The sequence below is a fragment of the Suricata suricatta genome, chromosome 4 (assembly GCF_006229205.1).
Source record: "Suricata suricatta isolate VVHF042 chromosome 4, meerkat_22Aug2017_6uvM2_HiC, whole genome shotgun sequence".
NCBI lineage: Eukaryota > Metazoa > Chordata > Mammalia > Carnivora > Herpestidae > Suricata > Suricata suricatta.
In genome coordinates, this window is record NC_043703.1 from 13,583,245 (window position 1) to 13,606,281 (window position 23,037).

Genomic DNA, 23,037 nt, shown 5'->3' on the forward strand with positions numbered 1-23,037 from the left:
TAAATCTAGGGGCATGAGGTACCAGGGTGGCTCAATCAGTTAAGCGTCCAACTTCAGCTCAGGTCATAACCTTGCTTTCATGAGTTTGAGCCCCATATTGGGCTCTGTGCTGACAGCTCAGAACCTGGAGCCTGTTTCAAAATCTATGTCTCCCTCTCTCTCTCTCTGCCCCTTTCCTGCTCGCACTCTGTCTCTCTCTCTCAAAAATAAATAAAGATCAAAATAATAATAATAATAATAATAATAATTGATAATAATAATAATAAATTAGGAGCATGAAAGCCTAAGGCAAGTCCTATTATTTTATGAGCAACATGGCACCTCCTACCCTCCTTTTAGGAAAAGTCCAGGTGTACCTCTTTTCAAATGCAAGAATAGACTAGGAAAGCAAATAGTCACTAGTGGGTTGATCAAAAATTCATTTCCATTATACTAAGAATGGTTTAGATTCAAATCCCAAAATCATAGAGCCAACCCCCACTTTGACCCTCCTAAAATGTCCCATTTCTCCTTAATTCATATACACAGGTGACCAAGATATAACAATTTATGGTGCCAATTTAAGAAGGCTGAAATCCTGGGAAAATAAACTGTTTGAAGCAATTTTCCCACTAAAAAAAAATCAAAAATTTATTATCTCTGCCTGGCATTTATTGTCATTGACATCTGTGAAGATTTTCAGACAAGAATGTATTGTCTTCCATATCTTGCTCCAGTTCAGTGCACCGTATTCCATTCAGAAATTTTTTTAAAATAAAGAACCATCTGTTTAAAATGACTTTATTAATTCCTTTTGGTGTATTTTTTGACATGTCTACAAATTACGGATCATAAATTTTCTAATAACAAATTGTTCATGGAGCTCTAGGCAGACCCTAACATGAGAATCTAAATATAGAAATGGTACTTACATATGTACCCAAGTAATTCATACACAATGGAAGCCATGTTTGCTAACACCAAGATCACCGGCACAGCAGCTCTGACCACACAGAAGACAGTGCCCCTGTAGAGTTTCCATCAAGTCTAGTGAACTCTGCTCTGAGGCTACAGTTTTACTCTCATTACAAATCTCTACCTTATTTCATTGTTTTCTTTTAAAATATTGTATTTGACTTGAACCTAAGGTGTCTGTTTTCTGAAAAGTTGTGCTCAGCCAATTTCTTCATGAACCATTTGACCATTGGCCCTGGTTCTATTGGTATTCAAGAGAGTGGAAGAAAAAGAGCAGAAGCAGCATTAGGTCTAAAACTCTTTATGTACAAATATCCACACAGCCTGTCACTTTATTCTGCAGACTGTAAAATTTCTCAACCACCACGCTCCATGAAATCCCACAGTGCCTTTTCCTAGCTCGTGATGGGAAACATGTCTGGGAGACCGGGAAGGTGAGACTGGTTTATGTCCTGGAGGAGGGCAGGAGCTGCTGATGAAAGAGGCGGGTTTCCTGTGAGCAGAAGCTGATGAGATGGGCTTTGTTACCACCTTTCAGACTCCTATCTTGACCTGAGGCCCAGAAATGAGAAATGGTGGTCAGACTCTTCACCAGAGAACCCAAATAAAATGTTATGTAAGCAGTGAGCGCTGGTCTGGTTATAGCAAAGACAGGGCATTTCTATCAGCTATTTTTTTTTAGCTGTTCACATTCTGAAAATGGATATTAATGGATATATGTACTCGTTTGGCTATGATGCACTTATTCATCTTAACAGTTGACTTTTACTGTTCTATCTATATCCCACTGTAGTTAATTTACCCAAACATGGTTAAGCCATAAATACATATATTTTAGAGAGAGTAAGGTATGACACCTTCTTCATGAAACTGTCATCTTCTGGCTTGGCGACATTTATACTTACTGGTTCTTATCTATTCTGAATGGTCCTTTCTCTGTTTCTTTTGTTCCTCATTTTTCTTCTGTCCCTTAAATGAGGACAAACCCCAAGGTTCTGACCTCTCTCCTGCTTTAACTCCTAACATATCTCCCAAGCTATGGCACCACATTCTAATTACCTGGTCATGTTCACATCCATTTACAGCCAGCTGCCTAATCAACCGATTTGTATTACTGTCGTCGGCATTCATTACCTAGCATAGTGCACGCACACACACACACACACACACGGCCAATTCCTTTGTCTAATTTCCCTAATGCAATTTGTGCCAATATTCTCTGAGTCAATCAAATTCAAATCCACAGCTGTCTCTGATTCCTCTCTCTATCACCAAATTCTTACCATCAGGGGCACTTCATGATGGTGTCACAAATGCATACGATTTCTGACATGGCCTTCTTCTTTGAGTCTGCATTTAATTCAGTCTGGATAAAACTAAGTACCTCTTTGATTGCATTAATCTTATGCATAATGTATTCAATAAGGCTCTGGGACATCCATACAAAGCTTCAATGTAATTTAGTGGAATTAATCTGACACGGAAGACTCTACCAAATGTAGGCATGTCTGTGTGAAACCGCCCTACCATTATAACCTTTTGTCTCTTTGTCCTAAATACCAACAAGCTCAAAGAATGCTTTCCTATCTGTACACCTGCTCTTTCGTCAATCTTAGTCCCCTCATCTATATTTACTGGGACCACTCCTGGGAAGGTCCTTTTCTGACCCTGACTACTGGCCCTGACATTCTAGACCCTCAGACTGCATCTATGACACAGCACCTTGACTTTTCTCATCTGTGCCCCTGTCATACCCCTCCAGCACAGGGATAGCAACTGGCGATGGAAATTATGCCTTGCTGACCACTGTGACCCTGATAGCATCCAGCACGTGGCCTTTTCATAGTAGGTGCTCAGTAAGCATATGCTATATATTGAAACAATGGGCAATTGAGTCCCCAGGAAGAGAGAAGTGCTATGAAATCAAGAAATCGAGTGATCCCAATGGAGACCTAACAGGAGATGAGATAAATAAATTGTACCTGTGGGAGTTACATGACCCTTTCCAAATTCACTTTGAGTTTCATCAAATCCAATATCTCCAGTGACCCCAATGTCCACACCTCAGGGAAAGCTCACTGACCCCTAATGTCAGGCTTACCCTTTCTTAGCGCCTACTCACTCCTGTCCCTGCAGCTGGACAACTCAAACCCCTGCTAGACTCCAAGGGCATCTGCTCCAAGTCTGCACAGAATCTTTATTTTAGCACTTATAACTGGGATTAACTCTTCTTCCATCTGATATTCCAGTCTGGCAACTGTATTCTTTTGTGTTGTGCTCTTGCTATGGCTTACTAATCTTCCCTGTCCCCAGTCCCCTGAGTTTTAGATGATTCTAGTTTGTATTTCTCAGTGCCATCCTCACATCTCCTCCAGTTTAAACTCCTACACTTGAACCTCAGCCAGGTGCCCTCTACCTGCTGAAGTAGCTCTTGATTCTGAGTGCTTGACTGCTGAAAATTCACTGCCATGCTCCAGCCACTTGTCCAGATGCCCCTCTTTGTCCTTACTGTGAAGTCTCTCCTGTGTTGTCTCTTGCACCTCAGTCTACTTTGGCAGCCCTGCTACATTTCTCCAAGAGCCAGCAGCTGGATATATATGTCCACAGTGCCCATAGTGCCCAGATGGCAAGGTCTGAATTAGAGCCCTGGACCCTTGCCCTCTGACCTTTCCTGTTCTACTTGACCTGGCACTAACCACAGATGTGACAAGCTGGTAAAAGGCCAACTATGGAGAACCCAGAGCTACACAGCACAAACACCATGCCACCTTCAGAGCAGTCAGGATCAGCTGTCTCTAGCTGCATCTGACCTCTGGTGACCCTGTAAGGCTCTGGCCAAAAAAAAAATACATAGGAACATACTTCAGAAAAGTCAAACATTTTTAAGAGCAAAGACATTGAAAATATCATAAGCCTCTGGACTCCTATATTAGGTGTATAGCATACATTTAAGCAATAAATACATGCACTTTGAATTGCTGCAAACCATAGAAATAAACCAAATTTCATTTTTAATGCCTGCAATAAACTTTTTCCGTAGCCTATCAGTTAAGATTGCTCTAACTTTAAAAAAAATAACAACTGACTCGTTCTGTATTCCTATAGCTCAGAATAAATAGATCAACTAACTTTAAAGTTGGCAGGTTTACAGTTCTCACAGAGAAGAGAAATTAAAGCCAAGCTGAAGATAAAAAGTAAGTATTTTTTTATATTTATGAAGTCTTAAAATTACAGAGCTGAACATACAAGGTCAATACAGAGCTGGCAGAGAGCTGAAGTTGGATATTTCCTACATTAGGTTTATTTTCTAAAGTGAGAAAGTATCAGCCAGGGGGTGGAGATGTGTGAGCAGAGCGGCAAAGAAATGGTGAGGTGTTGTCCAGGCCAACTGCTCATGCCGAGGAAACATCTGCAGGCGGATCCCCAACTCAAGGCTCCAGCTAAACCCCTTCCCAAAGAAATGTCAAATTCTCAAGAAACAGAATGCTTTATTGAGTATGTGCAAGTTATTAGGTCTTCATTTTGCGATTATGTTGTGTTTATCTTCCTTCCTTACAAAAAATACATTTGGCATCTCCTTTATACCCAAGCAGTTAACTCCCCAGTTTGTGTGCAATCTTTCACTTATGCATGTGAGAGGGTTTTCTTTTCTTAATATTTTTACATTGTAGTACTTGTTTTCCTTGTTGGGATGTTTGCTTATTTAATACATTCCATCAAGGACAGAAAAAAAAATAAAATAAAAAAAAATAAAAATAAAAACTCTTTTTAAAAAACATTGCATGCATAGGTCTAACAGGAGAACAGGAGAGACCTAATGGAGGACCAGGGGGAAGGGAAGAGGGAAAGAGAGTTGGGGAGAGAGAGGGACACAAAACCTGAGAGACTATTGAATGCTGAGAATGAACTGAGGGTTGAGGGGGAAGGGGGAGGGGGGAAAAAGAGGTGGTGGTGATGGAGGAGGGCACTTGTGGGGAAGAGCACTGGGTGTTGTATGGAAACCAATTTGACAATAAACTATTTAAAAAAAAAAAAGATTTCTGCCTTCCTTAAACAAAGTCATAAACTGGACCATAATCCCAGCATCGAAAATAATGTCTGACACATGACAGCTTCTCAATAAAAGTTTGTTGGATGAATGAATACATTTTTATGCCTACCATGACCCACTCAAGGGATCTCACCAACCTTAGCATCTATTCAATCTTTAAAAAAATTGCTTGTTCACTCTCCATATAAGGGTAGTTTAAGGTGTCACTTTCAAAGGGAACATTTTATTTTATCACTTTGAGGGCCCATCTCTAAGCATGAGAAAGAATATTAATCTTCTTTGTATTGTCTCTCTGATCACTAGAAATTTATTAACATTTAATTGTCTAGAATTTGAATTTGGTTTCCAGGAAGCTTCAAAGAATTAGCACAGTCTGAGTAAATCCTTGTACGATATTAGTTTTTGATCTCAAAGGATAGTTAATTTAGCTTGTTTACATGACAGATTTGGACAGAGTTAAAGGTTAAATTCTACCTTGGAAGTCTAAATATAACTGACAGTTGATATCAATAATTTTATAATTACTGAAACCATGATTAGAATTGTCGAAATATCTTGTGCTAGTAAAAAGTGTCATATGATTCCAACTTTTCTCCTGGGAGATGACCTGACTTTTGAATTTTCATTACCCCTAAAATTATCAGCTTCAAAACAGCATTTATGAAAAGAAATTAACATAAACCTTTAAATGAGGTTTTTCTGAAAAGCTACTTGCTCATATAAAATTGAAAGTCAACAATGAAATTACTTAAATTAATCATTCTTTCATTCCCTCAACACATAATTATTGAATATGTGGTGTGTGCTGTTTATTATGCTAAGTTCTGGGGTTGCAAAAAAAACCCCCATAAGATATTGTTCCTATCATTGAGGAGTCTAGTGCAGAGTTGGTTATTTCCTGGTTTCATAAGCACTGGTATTTACAAAGTTGCCAAGACTTGAGCTCACGGAAGGCTTGAAGCCCCATAAGGATAGGGGCCAGGCTGTAATGCTCACCGTTGAATGTCCAATGTCAGGAGTATTAGTAAGTATGTGTGTCTGTGTGGTGCTATCCAAGGAGCTGGTGTGGTAGAATGACAAATGTGGAAACAGAGATCAACACAAACGTGGTAAATGAGATAACAAAGGAACAGAGCACAGTGCACGTTGCCTGGATGGAATACCTAAGTCTGCCCACGGAAGCCAGAGAAGGCCTCTGACAGGAGTCACCCTCAGGCTGACGCACCTCTGGGATGAAGCATTATCATGCCAGGCATGGGAGAAGGTTCCAGGCAGACAGCACAGCATGTATCACGGCAGAGAAGCATCTGAGAACATGGCGTGATCTAAACCCACAAATCTTTTGGTACAGCTGGTGAGGAAATCTGAAGACTGCTGTGGACGTATCAGGATTTTTCTCAGGTTTCCTTACCAACTGTTGTGACCTCAGCAAAAACAATGCTCCTGCAAGTAATCTGAGTGAAAAATTATTAGTGGACTAAAGTTGACTTTTTAATAATTATTTCATCAAAGTAAAGAGAATCTTTTATGATATCATTTATAAAATTTAATAAAGTGTTTTCTTTTCAAATGCTTGTATTTTTGATTACTTCCAGGAACACCACTTAACAACTTCTCTGTAAGCCTGGAATCAAGCACAGCTGTCCCTTAACTCAGTGAGGACTTAGTATTCTGATCTTCTATACTGTGAGAAAGCCAGCATCAAAATTCCTCATGGGGGCACCTGGATGGCTCAGTCGGTTCATCAGCAGACTCTTGATTTCAGCTCAGGTCATGCTCTTGCAGTCCTGGGATCAAGCCCCATGTTGGGCTCTGCACTGACAGTGTGGAACCTGCTTGGGATACTGTCTCTCCCTCTCTCTCTCTGCCCTCCTCTGGTCACACACACACATGTTCTCTCTCTCTCTCTCAAAATAAAGAAATAAACAAACAAAAGAAAAAAGAAAAAGAAAAGAATTCCTCTGCCACCATTTTCCCCAACCTGATAAACGATCTCCACTATGTATTGAAAAACACAAATAAATTAGTGCAAGTACCCAACTAACAAAGAAACAGTGGTTTGTGGAGACTGTGGAGGCTCTTCATTTTGTGTGCACACCCAAAAATAATTTCCACAGAATGCCTCAGGAGAGTACAACCAAACCAACAAGTGATATCTGCTTACTCTTAGAGAAATGGAGAAGAAACAGCCCTCTCCTTTGGGACTGGATTGTGGGCATGAGGGGTGGTGGGGAACAAAGTGCCATACGATTCATAGGAGCACAATCAGGTGCCAGTGTACCTTAGACACAGCTGTGTGAGGAGTCACTTAAGGTCTGGGATGTTTAGGTTGAAGAGCTGTGTATTGAGGGGATTAATAATAACTGTCTTCAAATGTTGTAGGGAAAGTTGTGATGGCTAATTGTATGTGTCAATATCATTGGGCCACATGGTGCTCAGTTATTTATTTAGTCAAACATTATTCTGGGTGTTACCATAAGTATATTTTGGATAGGTGAGGTTAACATTTAAATCCATAAACTTAGCAAAGCAGATAGCCCTCCCTCGGGTGGGTGGATCTCATCCAAGTAGTTGAAGATCTAAACAAACCATAATGATGGGCCTCCCCCAATTAAGAGAGAATTCTCCTGACAGACTGAATATCAGCTCCTCTTGGTTCTCCTGCAGCTTTGGGCTTGAGCTGAGATACTGGCTATGTAGACTTTGAACTTGCCAGCTCCCATAATCATATAAGTCAATTCCTTGCAAGTCTAGGTAGGTAGGTAGGGAAGGAGGGAGAGGGAGAGAGAGAGAAAGAGAGAGAGAGCACGAGCAAAATCTCCTATTGGTTCTTTGGAGACCCTGACTGATACAGAAAGTAATAACAAAGGAAGAATACCATGAGAAAACATGAAAAATTGAGAAAGTAGAAGATATTTCTGGGTGACAGTAGATAAGTCAGTTTACATGAAGAGAGGGGCATTGTAGAGAAGATGGAATTGTAACATTGGAGCCATGGGGTTGATTCCTACAGGTTTCCACATCATTGGAAGTCCTTGAGTGGGGTGGGATATAATTAGTATACTTTTTTAGGAAGATGTATTTGGATACAGCATATAACCTTCTAGAGGAAGAGAAGACTAAACTCCTCTATATGAATCCAATTTTGAATCAAAAGAAATTGACACTATTTTGAGTTAAACATTAAGCTGGCCATGATGGAATGGGGGGGAGCACACTTCAAGTAAAACAGAGTCATTGAACAAAATGTAACAGGACTGGATTTGTTCTTCTCTATACATTACAATTTTGCAACTTTTGCACTTTTCTACATTTCTCCTAAATAAAGCTTCATAATGGAAGGGCATTGTTATGACTTCCTTGGATGCCTCTGTGACAGCTTCATCTTTCAAGCAAATCTCTAGGATTAAAAAAGGATTCTCAGGCCTTAAAACACCCCTGATACGGTAAGTCTTCTAAGCCAAAAACAAACTACAAACCAAGCAACCCTAAGACCTAAAACTGGAGGCTTTCCTGTTTCATCTGGTAAACACACTACCAAGATACCCTGGACGAACCCCAAACATCTCAGATGACAAAAGAAGATGAGGCAAAAAGCAATCAAGGGAGCAGATAGAACATTAAGACTCTATAAAGGACAGAATTCATTAAAATGCTTAAGTTGAATTCTCTTTCTCTGCTTTTCACTTTTCTGACAACAAGGGAACCACTAAGGGTAATCTTAAGGAAAACTATTTTACCATGTTTAAGTTTCAAAAGCAATACTAAGAAGGTAATAAATATCACATTTAGTATAGTGTCTCTAATTTTTCCCTGATGAATATCTACTGATGCAGCACTCTGTCTCCAGTGCCCTTTAAGGAGTGAAGAAATACTAGTCTGAGTGGCTGGGCAAACCCACAAAGGATGAAGGAGATGCTAGAATCAGCTGGTGGATTTGTTGTGAACTGATTTCCGTACCAAATTAACATCCTGATGTTAATAGTACCCTGAGCCATACCGGAGTTACCTTAAACTTCACCCATACCCTACACCCCTAAGCTGTTCTCTTCAGGGTTCATTTATTCTGGAAAATATTTATTGTACCCTGCCGAGAAAAGTTCCTTCCAGTATCCTTTCCCTTCCCCTCTGTTCCCATGGTGCTTGTTAATATCAGCAAGTTTCCACTTAACTTCCATTAAAAGAGCCCAGCTGTTGGCCAGGGACAATGATGCCACAAGACTTTTAAGAAGTGAAACCCAGATCGCTATAGCTTCTGGCTTCTGTAATTTACTGTTTCCTCTCTGGCAACAGACACGGGCTACCCAGAGGAGATTCTCCTCCACTATTATTTGTAACAGAATACACAAGGGCAACATGGCTAGGACAACTGTGGGCATTGCTTGCCCTCTAGGAATCTTCCTTATGTGACCCCAGGCCAATGCTGAAATACGTATTCTAGGGTAAGTGCCCATTGTGACTTGGGAGTTTCTTTTAAATTGAATCTTTAATATGCAAATGTGAGATTCACCTGGGGCACCATAAGAATGAAATCTATCCTCCGTCCTGTCTTGCGCTCTTACATTAAAGGGAAGAAGAGTAATTTTTAACACACCCCTACGATGGTTTTATGCAAATTCTTCAAGCTAGGCCAATTATTTTTGTGTTAAAAATTTTCAACCCCATAAAAACAGGAGTGAATTTATGTGGCATTTTAAAACGATGTTAGGCACATTGTAAAGCTATTTCATCTCATTTATAAAGAAGAGTGAACATAAAAACAGGCCACAGCATAATTAATAGTGAAATGATTTATAGCACTGACTCGTTCTCCATTCATATTTATGTATTTTCTGCAGTGTGGTGCAAGTTTTCCCCCACACACCCCCTTGCCATCCCTGCACTTGCTGCAGGAAAGAAATGGGATCAGGTGAAATGCACAAGGCGGAGCCGAGCTTAAATTCCCTTAGGCACACAGGCGTGCACGCATGCGCACACGCCCCATACTCCTTAACAATGGTTTTCAAACTTAGCTGCATGCCAGAATTTCCTAGAGGGCACTAGAGAGTACTGAACCCAGGGTTCCACCGCTGAGGGTCTGTTTTAATTGGTTTGGGGGACAGTCTGGAGCATGGAAATTTTTCAAATGTCCCAGGTGAGGCTAATGCACAGTCTAGATTGAGATTTACTACATTAAAGTATTTCAAGATTATTAGGCAAAGCTATAACATGGAATTTAAATACCCCGTATTAAATAACTTGAAGAATAAATTCAGAGACTACCCTGTAAGGCTGGTCCATTTCTAATTTACCCTGCAATTTACAACTCATAGCAAATTGAACATTTATTGAGTACCTACAGTGTGCCAGGCCCTGCAGTAGGTCCTGGAGATAACAAGAAAGAATAACACAGACATATCTTATCTTCACAAAGTATAGAGTTCAGTAGATATTTGTGGGTAGCGTTTTCTACTTTCTGTATTCCAGCTAATGCTCTACCTGCTCTTGATATTACTTTCCGTATCGGCTGGTACTTAAAGTAGATCTTGGCTTTTTCTACTTGGAGCTTCTGTTTTTAAATTTCTTAAGAATACAGATGAAAACGAGCAAACTCATATATCTTTACAAGAGCAATAAGAACACAGGTAATAAACCAATTCTAAAACTAATTAACATTTCAAAGAACCACCTGAAAGAGAAATAGGAAATATTATCTCCTCATGAGAATTTAATCCTATGTTGTGAAGTTTATGAGAGAAATAAAAGTTCAGCACAGACTATCCTGACTGCTCTTAAGATAATAACAGTCTGGTCTCCATCAAAAGTAGGGTATTGAGTTATATAACTTCCTTTCTTCCCATGATTATTGATGTGGGTCTGAGTATAATTTGAGATAAGCTGTAAACTATCTCCTAAGCTTTTCAAAAGAGTAGTTTTTGCTATAAATGGAGTGCAGAATAGTAAATACGCCAGCATTATTTGTAAGATGTCATTTAATTTCTCTTGACTATGTTCAGCTGAGAAATCTGCTCACAATGGTCTGATGAGGTAAATTGAAATAATTGCTCCATTCTTACATGGCAGAACATGAGCACAATAAGCGGAGTTATCAAGCTCACAATCCAAATAAGGAGCAGAAATTTGAGCAAGAAATGATTCAAAAGAGAAACAGATTTCAGTCTTGCATTGAAACCCCCACAACTTTCGCGGACACAGGCTGCATAAAAAAATGCCAGGAAGGCTTAAAGGTATACAGAGATGTTCTCAAGTGTTTCTATTATATATTCACCAGGCAAGGAGTGCATTTTCCATTTTTTAATTAACAAAGATCCGTCCGATTCTCTCTAGAATACCAATTCTGAAAGTAGTTTCTTTATTGATACGATTTCCAAAAATCTCTTCTAGTACAAGCTTCATTTCAAAGCAATACAGATGTGAATTTCTAACAAGGCTCATTTTTAAATAGTATAATGAGCCAGATTTTCTCTGAGTGCCCAAATCACTCTAGGAAAAACTCCCTGCCCAGCAGGGGACCACTTACCACGTCGCACCAGCAAAGATGGTACTGTGGAAGTTGATGCAAACTTTATGCATGCAGAAGAGGGTAGAAGAGGGACTCAAAGCTGGAAAATATTGATATTTTGGGTCTTCCATATTGTGGGTCAGAGAGGAAGACTAACAATGGGTTATCTTATATATCATAACAATGATTGGAAGCAAGATAACTAACAGTGACATATATTTTTGCAGATGTGTTTAGGCCCCTACCTGATCATTTTCTGTGACAAAACACTCACCACTTTATTAGGGAGCTTGTTCCACTATTAGATTGTACTCAAATTCCTGTTTGTCTGACATCAGTTCTACTTACTCATTCTTCCAGATGCTACCCATCTAACTATTTAAAGATGCTTATCGTATCTACTACAAGCCTTCTCTTTCTGTGTGAAATTCATTAGTTTTCAGATCCCCTTCCATTGGATTCAATCTCCTCTGAGTACTCTCTGGTTTGTAAATAACTGTCAGTGAGTTAGCAGCCAAATTTGGTACAATATTCCAGATTTCAGCTTACCAGTGCAGATGTCTGTGGATATCTATCTTCCCTTGTTCTAGTCACTTGCCCTCTTGTTGCCATGCCATGCTGTTGAAGGGTTAAGTTCATGATTTAATGAAGCCCTCAAGGTCTTTATTCACATCAACTGTCATTGAATCATGTCAAGTCTCCCCAACCCTGAGCTAGTATGCAGAAGGTTTAGAATTTGGTACCTTATATTTAGTCTTATCATATTTCATATCCATGGTTGGAACCATCATTCCCTCCTATTAAGAAAAAATTTTGATTCTGTCATCTATTTTGGCCTGCTCAATGTTTTTTTTTTCAAATAGCTCACATGAAGACAGGTTTTAAAACTTACTTGCCATCATTCATATTTTGTATCTTACGCATAACCCAGAAGTGTGTTTTCTGTGTGAACCAAAGCACAATTCACCCACACTTTTCTGAAGTGTTATTTGGACAGAAAAAGAATTAATCCTGAAACTGATTCCCTTCACATAAAGATTATAGGGAAATGTTCTGCTCAAGAAATTGGCTTGTCCCCAGATTTAAAAATATATATATTAATTGCAAAGTTTTTGCTCACTAATTGTATAGCTAAGAGATGGCCCATATGGAGCCTGTGATGGTTCCTTTTTTTTTTTTTGTATTCCTATAGATTTCAGTGTAAAGAGCAAAGATCTGCAAATCATTTAAGGTTCATGAAGTTGTCCATGATCTCTTTGCTGTGGGCAGGGGCAGCTATGAAGATTATGCATCTCTTTTCCAACATGTGTTTTGACTGTCCTATCTCTGAAAACTGTTTTTGGAGTTGAGTGCCTATTTGGGTTCAGCGATCACCCAGTGGATGATGATCAAAATAAGAAGAGCTTTAGTACCACACACCAGCAAGACCTTGAACCAAGCAGCCCTGGGAGAGATGGTGGGCAATGTCTCCCAGCAGATTGATCTAGACAGAATCAATCAGGTATCCAGTAATGATGCTGGGAATGCTGTGTCCCAGACTGTCTGGAGGGGAGATGGGAAGAGAAACAGAGTCCTGTCTGTGAGTGAGAGCGGCACTCCCTAAAGTCTAGTGTCTTTTTCTTCATAGCACTAGTCACTATCTGAAAACATTTGTTTACTTGAGTATTTTTAATCGTCTCTCTCCTACAATCAGAATGTAAACCCCTATTTGAGCAAGGGCTGCCATCATGTTTTGTTCTCATGTGTCCTTGAACAGTGCCCAGAGAGGCTCTCAATGATGATGTGTGACTATAATGATGTGTTGAAAGGCAGACAGAGAGAGGGCAGCACTTGAAAGTGCAGAGCAAGGACCTAGACTATGTCCCTGAGAGGCACTCTCTCTTAAAGACTGATAAAGGTGAAGGCAGTCATTTCTACAGTTCCCACTCTGCGGAAGTTCATGAGAAGGAAGAAATAGCAAACACAGGGAACTGTGGTCAGGAGGTGTCAGAAAGCGGTCAGGAATGAAGAGAAAGTCGTAACTGCATTCACAATAGATCAAGTTCTGCTTTCCCAGAATATTCCAGGAGGGATTCACTCTTAAGAGAGTGGGATGGTGTTACTTTGTTTAATTATGCAATTCCATAATCATAAATAAAAACCCCAAATGGAGAATAGATTATCTTTAAGGTAACATGAATCTAACACCTTACAGATAGGTGTTCAATCAGAGGGACCATCTGACTCTATTATCATGCCTTCCAATTTCTCCCTACTCACCGCAGGCATATCCATACTGGCAGAAAAGCTGCTGGAGATTTTAATGAAATAAACATACACGGTTATGGTTTGTGGTTTTTCCCTTCATCTGCCAGCCCAGTAGTCCTATCTATAAACGTAAAGAAGTAGCTTAGTCATGTCTTGTTCTTAATGAGCAGGAACAATATTTTTCTTAGGTAATTGTTCCAACAGAATTTGTTAAGTATTTGTTCCTGAAGGTTGGTTTTTGTTTTTTGGGTTTTTGTTTTTCTGTTTTTTGCCCTTGGGGATCCTTGAATCAAAAAGATTTCAGGTCTAAGGATATCCATAACTAATCCACAGGAAGGAAAAAATATTTTGATTCAATAAGACTAAGGAAAAAAATGTAAAAACAGAAAACTCTCAGGACATGAACATGATGTCAAACTTAACTCCCATCGTGTTACATTTCAACAGACATAGGAAGAGTGGTTGGTAAATTGTGGTGCTGCCTCTAAATCAAATGATACAATAAGTTGTATTCTACCAACAAAATCACTTCATGAATAATTTAGCACTAATGGAAATACTTTATGTGTCGGGCCCCTAGGTGACTATTTTGGGCATCACGGTTGCAAGCCATAGCTAATGGTAATGGGCAAACATTCCCCTAGATTCCATGAGGTCACATGGCACCGGTCGATTTGAGGAGTCACCGCCCATCTGGCCCTGGGCAGGCCTCATATCATCCCATTTTCAGAAGCCTCTCAGTAAAGTTATCATTCTCATTACATTTTGCATTTTTACAGCACCTATAATCATAGCTCCCAGGCACTATACATTGTTAATTTATTACAGGCATTTCAATTTTGCTAGTTAACTCCCTGGTCTCCTTATGTGCTAAGCCCTAAAATCAGCACCGAGAACTGAAATTCTTGTGCATTGAAACCAGCGCGCGTTCTCAGGAACCAGAAGGCCTGGGTTCCCATACCAGTGTCTCCCCTGATTGGCTCTGTAACTAGGGGAAGTCCCTTCTTTCTGGGCCTCAGTCTTCTCTTGGATAGAAGGGTTGAGACTGGACAACATGGCTTCTAAAATCCCCCTCAGCACTAAGCTCTTCTGGTTTTGTGTATCAGAGCTCTCAGGAAGATGTGTCTGACGTAGATCTTTGCATAGATATGGATTAATCTGTTCCTGAGGTCACTCTTCCTCTGCACTCCTTAAGAGCATCATCCATCCTGGTGTTCACAGCTGACAGCTCCCTGTGGAGGACCCCATGCCAAATCTAATTCCATAAGGTACTCAGAACCAGAATTAAATAGGAATGCCTAGGGCTAATTTAGATGTCCCAAGCTAAGCAAAGAGAAGTGATTCCTTCATGAGATTTATTTTAGAACAAAAATGGTTTGCAGAGTGAAGTGAAGGAAATGGCATTAAGTTACAAGAGCATGTTAGTTAGTAATTAATGGTACCGCTTAAAATGTCAATTTAAGAGATTTTCCTCAGTGAGGAATCCATTAACCAAGTTTAAACAATGCTGACAAGATCCCTTTGGCTGAGGAGGAACTGGAGATGCTGAGGTAGATACGGGAGGTCAGAAAATGTCCCTAAATGTTTCTTGCCCTTCATGTGCTTACAATTCAGCAGATAAAAGAATCAAACATTTAACGAAGAGACAAGTTAAAAAAAGAAAAAGAAATATCTGAAATGACAGCACGTGATACATATTTGGGAAATCTTGAATCAGTTTTATATCCAAGTGCTATGAAGACCTCAAAATGGGCATTTAAGGAAAAGTAGAATTTGTTTTGGAACGTGGCTTGGAAGAAATAAATACAACATATATACTGGAAAGTACTGGGAAGACATGCAATCAGGTTGAAGTTACCAAAGAATCCACTGTATATTAAGGTTTAGAGCAATGCCCCCAAACAGTAAGACCCAACCTGCCAGGAGATTTCAGAACTCCACCTGGCCATCCCAAAGTTAGTTCTCAATGTCATGTACGATAAAGGAATTCTCTGTAGACACTGGGTTTTAGATGACAGCCACTGCTCCCTGGCTGCACCTATCAACGGCCTCTACCTAACGCTCTGCTCTAGTTATCCAGCAGGGAATCCGTGAGAATGAAGGAATCAAGTAGATTCTCTAATGGGAAAGACCCAGCCCATGGACTACAGGAAAATGCCAAACATGTTTATGGTGTAGGCCACAAGGGAAGTAGGAAGTGAGAAATGCAAAATCAGAACAGTAGTTAAGGATATTATCCAGGGAACTGGTAGAACAAGTGGATGTGTCAATATACCAATGGGAGCTTTCTGAACCTGGCAGTAGCTAAGTGATCAGACTCAACACCTATTATTAATCACCCAATTATCCATTAGAGGGTTTCCTTTTCAATTCCAGGAATATATTAAAATATAATGAAAACAATGAAGAGGCACTTGGAGATAAACAGACTTTCACATGATCACCCAAACTGAGTTGGGCAGATGCTTTGGTTGAGCTGGGGGTTGTAACTGTTGCAGTCATATGATACAAATCTGAGTTTAGATTAAAATTAATAGAGAAAACTAGTAAAACAATGAATGCTAGGGCAGGACATACACTGAAAAGGACTTTTCTTATGTCTATAATTTTTCTATTTTGGAACAAGTGTACCCAAAGTATAAAACACCTGCTTTGTGCCAACCACTCTTTTCTAGACATCATTCTCTGTTAAGAAATACTGTGCTGGGAAAACTTGGAGGAGTGAGCCACTCACATTCCTGCAATGATACAATAATTATTACAACCTACAGAGGCACTGGGGCAGGAAAGATGTTGTGGCGATCATGCCAAAATACAGAACAATACAGGTCTATAGAGAACTATAGACCAGTTGGAGATACAGGATCTCCTCTGATCCAAGTCCTCTATAACCTGTCCTCACCAAAAAAAAACCCCAGTAAAACTGGTATAAGAAAATCCACTGAGGGACACCTAGGTGACTCAGTTGGCTCAGGTCATGATCTCATAGTTTGTGAGTTTGACACCCTGCGTTCAGCCTCCACACTGACCTTGCGGAACCTGCTTAGGATTCTCTCTCTCTCCCTCTCTCTCTGCTCCTCCCCTGCTTGCTCGCTCGCTCTCTCTCTCTCTCTCTCTCTCTCAAAATAAATAAATAAGCTTTAAAAAAGCAACTGAAAAAGTGGAATTGGTAAAAATTTCAAAATAAGATTTTTCCTCACTTAAGTCTTGAACTCTCTGTATGATCTAAATATTGCTAAAATCAATTTCCACATACTCAAAGATTTCCTTAGGATATCTCCCAATATTTTTAAAACATCACTGTTTTCCTCTTAAATTGCTCATAAATGCACAATGCAAAAGATCTCTACAATTAATATATAAGGCAGCAGAGGGGCATGACCACTGTCGTTTTTTCCCCCTTCAATGTGTGATTAGGATTACTTCATAAATTATTCACATGTTCCACTAGAATAATAAAAGAGTTTTTCATTTTACATAAATCACATTACTTATTGGGAATGAGTAGCAAAGTTCCTCTAAAATGTTGTTTTGATAACACGTAAGACAAGGCACCTCAAGCTCTGATTAGCATTGGGTTCATCCTATTTTGAAGTAAACAACCCGCCTGCATGAGCCTCCACTTCATCTGCATCTATTACGTGTGGAGCAGCCCCTGTAAAGTTTGCCAGGGCTGCAGCGGACCCCGAGGTTGAAGGGAAGAATCTCTTTATCTCTCTGCTCCACGTTTTCTGGTGCTCACTTCCCCCTTTGAAAGCTCCCCTAACAGCCTGCACCTCATGCTACACTGAAGCTGTATCTTCCACAAGCCTCTGCCAGCAGAGGCAAACTCTCTCCCACCCTCATTTATGAAACAGATTTCTGACATTTAACCACCCTCAAAACTTGATCTATCCCTAGCATTGTTTTATTTATTAGTGCCTTTGGTTTGTGAGACACATGAATGAAACCAACTGTTCCAAGCTAAGACCACTGGTTTCTGTTGTATTATAATTAACATTTAGTTATGTGAATAGCCCCCCACCCCACTAGTCATTAGGGAAGTTGGTGATACTGGAGTATATGAATCATGTCCCTTGTCCTAAGAGATGTTTTTGATTTTATGGTCTACAGGGAAAGAAATAAATGTATGTAAGGAATACAATGAATATTTTGAATGGGAGACTGGCACAGAAATATAAGACTCTCAATATAAGATGAACATGGAAGTAGATGTAACTGGAAATGTAAGTCCCTCTTCAATCCTGGCCTATTGTAGTCTTCCTCAGGTCTTAGAGGCAAAAGAGAAGTGCTTTAGTCAAACTAAAAGAGTATGAGTTTCTCAGTGGTTTTTCGTGTCACACACAGAACAAAGCACCTACTAAGAGTTTAAAGAAATTTTTTGAATGAAGGCAAACTAAAAGGGAAGACCATCAGTTACATGGGTAAGTGGAAGAATCAAAAAGTAGAACAAAAACAAAAAAACAAAAAAAGGAAGAATCAAAAAGTATCCTCTGAACACACAGCCTGGGTAGCCTCCATACTTTTTGGACAGCTTTTCTTTTCTGTTTTGCATACTCATCCACAAAGAAAGTATACCTCATCACAGACCCTTTGAGAGACCTTACGACCACATTCTACCTGACTCAGATTATCCTAAAAAGAGGATGCCAAACACCAACTAATCCCTTGAGGGTCATGGTTTTCCACCTTGTCTGGCCAACCCAAGTCAGAATTCCAGGCATCACTTTGCCACTCTCCTCCCCAAGCACAGATGGACAAGAGCCACCACCTCCAGCTGTCTAGAAACTAATGCCCTCAGCTAAGAATGCCCTTTGTATTTGATCATTCAGGATCTGTACAGAGTTTTTCTCTAAGCATCCCTGTGTGTGTTATTCATGTGGAGAGAGAGCATCTTGTTTTTATGTTGTCTATAATAAATTATAAGTGTAACTGCGGGAGCTTTTTCAATACTATTTGTAAATGCAGCCAGAGGCTATTAAGTGATTGGTGTTTCAAATAAATATAATTAGTAAATAGCAAAATAACATGTTTGTAAACTGCCTTTGGAAATATGTGATTAGACCAAAGACAACAATTTCTGCCAACACTTCTAAGTGTTTCCAAGAGATACCAGGAAAATACTTTAACAATTTCATAATGACTTTGAAAAATTTCTATGCAAATTTGTTAAGAAGGTAGACAGTATGCATACTTAGTCCCAACTCCTTCTGAATGCTTCATGTTGGAAATTTAAGTGCAGGGGTAAGCTTAAGTGTGCATCATAATTTTTTCAGGGGAGTTAAAATGTGCTTGATTATTGACTCTATAAGTTTTTAAATTGACATCTGATGAGGTTAAGAAGAGTTATAAATATACCTCCATGTGCAGAGTGCTCTCAGCCGGTAGAGTTATTCTCAATTACTAACACTTAAAATGATCCCAGCAAGTCAATCAGTGTAAAGCAAGGTGAACTCACCTTGCCCTTCTCTCTTATTGGCATTATGAAAAAGTCTGCTCTTTGCCAGTGATGTGATGCTCATTGTCTGGCAGTGGAAACTGAAGAGTCACCCAAATCCACTGATTCTTCCTCTGAGAGATGCAGACCAATGCTTGTCCCTTACTCATCTCCTCTGAATTCATATGGAATTGCGGTAGAACCCTGCTTCACGCATTGCTCCCACCCCAACTTCCAACTCCCCTGCCATATTAATTACTCTTCCAAGAACCTCACTTTTACCTGGGACTTCCTGGAAAAGAACCTAAAAAGGATCTTTACGCACACATATCAAGCCACAAGTGTAAACCCTACCTATCCTTCAGGATTGTCCAGAATTTAACTCCACCCATGCCTCCAGAATCTCATTTCCTACTAACCCCCAATCCTTCTAGTCAAGTTAGACTAGTCAAGTTAGACTAGTCTCCTCAATGTCTCTGGGACCCACTTCAAGACACATCTCTGTCCCCCATGTCATTCAGGACTCTGCTATAATGACTTGCCCTCTAAGACCTATATATTTCCCCACCACATCAGATTCCTCCATACATACCTGAGTGAGCCCTACTTTTAACTCTTTGCATTTATAGTCTGTTCTGCATTTCCCTGGTACATTGTTTTTGCCTCTGTGTCTTTTTTTCTTGTCTTCCCGGTCCCTTAGAAATTACTTCTGGGAAAAGAAGACATTTTATGTCTTTTGCTTCCTCTATAATGCCAACACTGATGCTGAGCAAAAAGCATGTCAACAATGATAACTGTGATGACGACGACCGTGACTATGATGTAACTTATTATATTGCTACTTTGCTTATGTGGCAGGCCCGGTGCCATCCAATATCAGTAATTATGTAATTTATGTAATTTAAATCTCTTAACAACCAAATGGGATAGATATGGTTAATACATTATTTCAAACATGAGAAAACAGAGACATATGACAGCAGTTTGATTAGCTAGTCACTTAATCAGAAATGAATTTCAAAGAGGTAGGTATATTATTATCCTAAAGGTATTTACTAATAGAGTCAGTGTATACATCTGGCTTACAATCAGAAATCTATAAGTCTTAATCCTCTGATCAGAGCATCCAGCTGAGTTTCATAATCACTCATTTACTCATTCATTCAACATACACTAACTGAGCCACCTCTATGTGGCTAATTACTAAATTCTAAGGATAAAGTAAATCAATGACATATGGTCCCTGCCCTCAAACAACTCACAGTCTTGACATTACCCAAAATTACATCAATAGCCTTATTTCCAATGAGTGGGAGCCTAGTGGACAATAGTGTGGGATGGTAGAGAAGGAGCATTTGAAAAGCAATCAAGACCCAATGGTCATTTGGGGGCCTGAGTGGTCAGTGCCTGGTGGGATAAAGAATGATGAGGAAGGAAAAAGTATTATTAGGAAAAGATAGATTGGTGATGTGATTGGGAGAGCTCTAGCAAAAACTCTGGAAAAGCAAGAACCAAGTATACAAATTTCTAGAAAAATAATCTCTGGATCCCCGGGGTAGTGTACTAAAACCCATATTTATCTGTCCAGAGCAGAGGTGTGAATGTGTGCAAGGACCTCAAGGCCAGCTCAAATGAGACTGTGCTTCCTTCCAGTTTGGGGGCCTCTGGGGATTACTTTAATACTGAGCACTTCGTCATCATGTTTGATGGCTTTGGTGGCCTCATTTATCAAGAATCTATAGTTAAATTTAATTTTCCTGTGAGTGGAGGACAGCCATGGCAGCCAGGCTCCTTGTTGCTGATCCGTCCCCGTTGATGTCTTCTGAAGTGGAAATGATGGATGCCACATGTTCTGGCTGTGATTAAATTTGCTTTGACAAAGCAGCATGGAAATCTGATTTTCAATAGACTTCTGCATTTCACCTAGTGCTGAGTAAACAGATACAGACCATAATGCTTACATGGCTGTCAGGCCGATAGCTAATTCATTGTGCTCATCTAATCAGCCTGTCCATTAAATTATTATTTGTCAATAACATGCAGGATCATTTTTGAAACTCTTGAGGAATGGGAAACTTGTTTTTAAGTAAATAAACGTGAAGGGCTTGACAAAGACTGGGGGTTTTCTTAGAAAGATCCAGCTAACTCATCCATCTCTATGTTCCCCATGCCCCTGAAGAATCAAAGCACCATTTAAGAAGTTTTTAGTTTCACTTCACTTGACTCCCATTTCCAATGCAAACAACAGCGTCCAATTACAACAGAGAATGAAGCCACAAACATTGACACTTTAGCTCCCCAGTTTATTTTTAAAGGAGAATGAAGCAGAAAATCACATTAAGTATGCATCTTATATTAGAGCTTTTAACCTCCTGCCTAGAAGTGCTCTGTGCCAACCACCTCCTGGGGAAGGCTCCCACTTTGGGGGAACGCAGAGGAGAGTTGTCTCCAGAGGCAAGCAAAAGTGGCAAGAGTGTGATGTTAATGCTTGTTCTTTTCCCCAGTCCATGGGGGTCCGTGTAAGACCAGGAAAGGCCCTCCAGCCCAGCTTCCTAACTCAGACATGCCTTCTCCCTGTACTCTTTCCCTTCTGAAAGTTCACACCAACCATTTTTTGACCTTGCCTCAGCCTTTCTGAGAACATCTGAGCCTCCATCGATGGTCTTCTTTTGAATCAACTCCTCGCCCTGCAACCACCCGCATCACCCTGAAATATATTTGCTGATGGAACCCACCGACCTCATACCTTCCGTATCACTGAAGGGCCAAGAGTAGGCAGCATACTTGCATATCTACATTGGCTGATGGATCTTGAGCACATTTCTTAAGCTCTCTAACCTTTATATTTCTCATTGGAAGAATAGCATGTAGTCAAAGTGAAGTTGCAAGAGTGAAATGGAATAATGCATAGAAGAAACCATTTTCCCCCTCAATCAGTTACCCCTTGTGACCCATCATGTAGGAATTACCCTTTCTCAAAAGCACTGGGGACCAGCTGTCGTCTCCTTACAGTCAACCTTGCCTTTCCAGAGAAAAGGGGTGTCTGTGTGAGGAGGTCTGGCTACTCTTTGGATCCAGCTAGAGCAGATCCCACCTTTGCAGAGACAGAGTGGGACTGCCATGTCTGGAACAGCCTGTAGTTGCCTGTCTAGCTCATTAGCTTTTGGAGGTAGGTATGTTGTATTCAGGAGAGAAAGACTCCAGTCTATGGTGTGTTCTTCTATCCAGCTTTAAGTGTAATGAAACTGATATGTGACAGTTGTGTTTATTTCTCAAAGGGAAAAGGACTGGGGAGAGATGCAGCACGAGCTATTTATTACACACACGAATGACTGGACATGCCAGCTACTCCATTCCAGCAGTTTTAATAATAAATGACTCTATGAAATACAAAATGGTAGTGATGTTTCTTGTCTCATTAAGCCTTCACAATACACCAGATCATCAAGTAGGGCAAATAAAACCTTCATTTTATATATGAGGAAACTGAGTTTCACAGATGTTTGGTGATTTGCTCAAGTTCACAAAAATTACGATACAAAACAAGAACCAAGCTTTAGAATTCCCACTCAAGTGCACTTTCTACAACCACACTCTGCTTTCTTTCCTGTGTCCAGGAGGGGACTGATCTCTGAAACAGTCCCCTGAGTTTTCAAAGTCCCTTGGATTTCTCAGCGTAAAGTTTCTTTTCAACGTCCACGACCCCAGACCACTGTGCTATTTTCCTTACTCGAAAACATTTTGTTGCCAAAACACTTCTACCCTCAAGGAAACTGGCATTTCCATAACACTTACTGTAAAGATGACCATGATTTGGCCAATGACCCTGTCACCACCAGGATATAG

General features: G+C 40.0%; 1 protein-coding gene and 1 long non-coding RNA gene across 2 annotated transcripts in view; both read right to left on the reverse strand.

Moving 5' to 3' along the window:
• Positions 1-23,037, reverse strand: part of HS6ST3 (heparan sulfate 6-O-sulfotransferase 3) — a 650,727-nt gene that overhangs the window by 239,165 nt on the left and 388,525 nt on the right. The gene's annotated exons all lie outside the window — the stretch shown is intronic.
• On the reverse strand, positions 1,240-20,011 carry LOC115289373. The gene is made up of 2 exons (XR_003907591.1): positions 19,784-20,011; positions 1,240-1,506 (listed from the first exon to the last, which is right to left on the reverse strand). It is a non-coding gene; the product is annotated as an uncharacterized LOC115289373 (long non-coding RNA).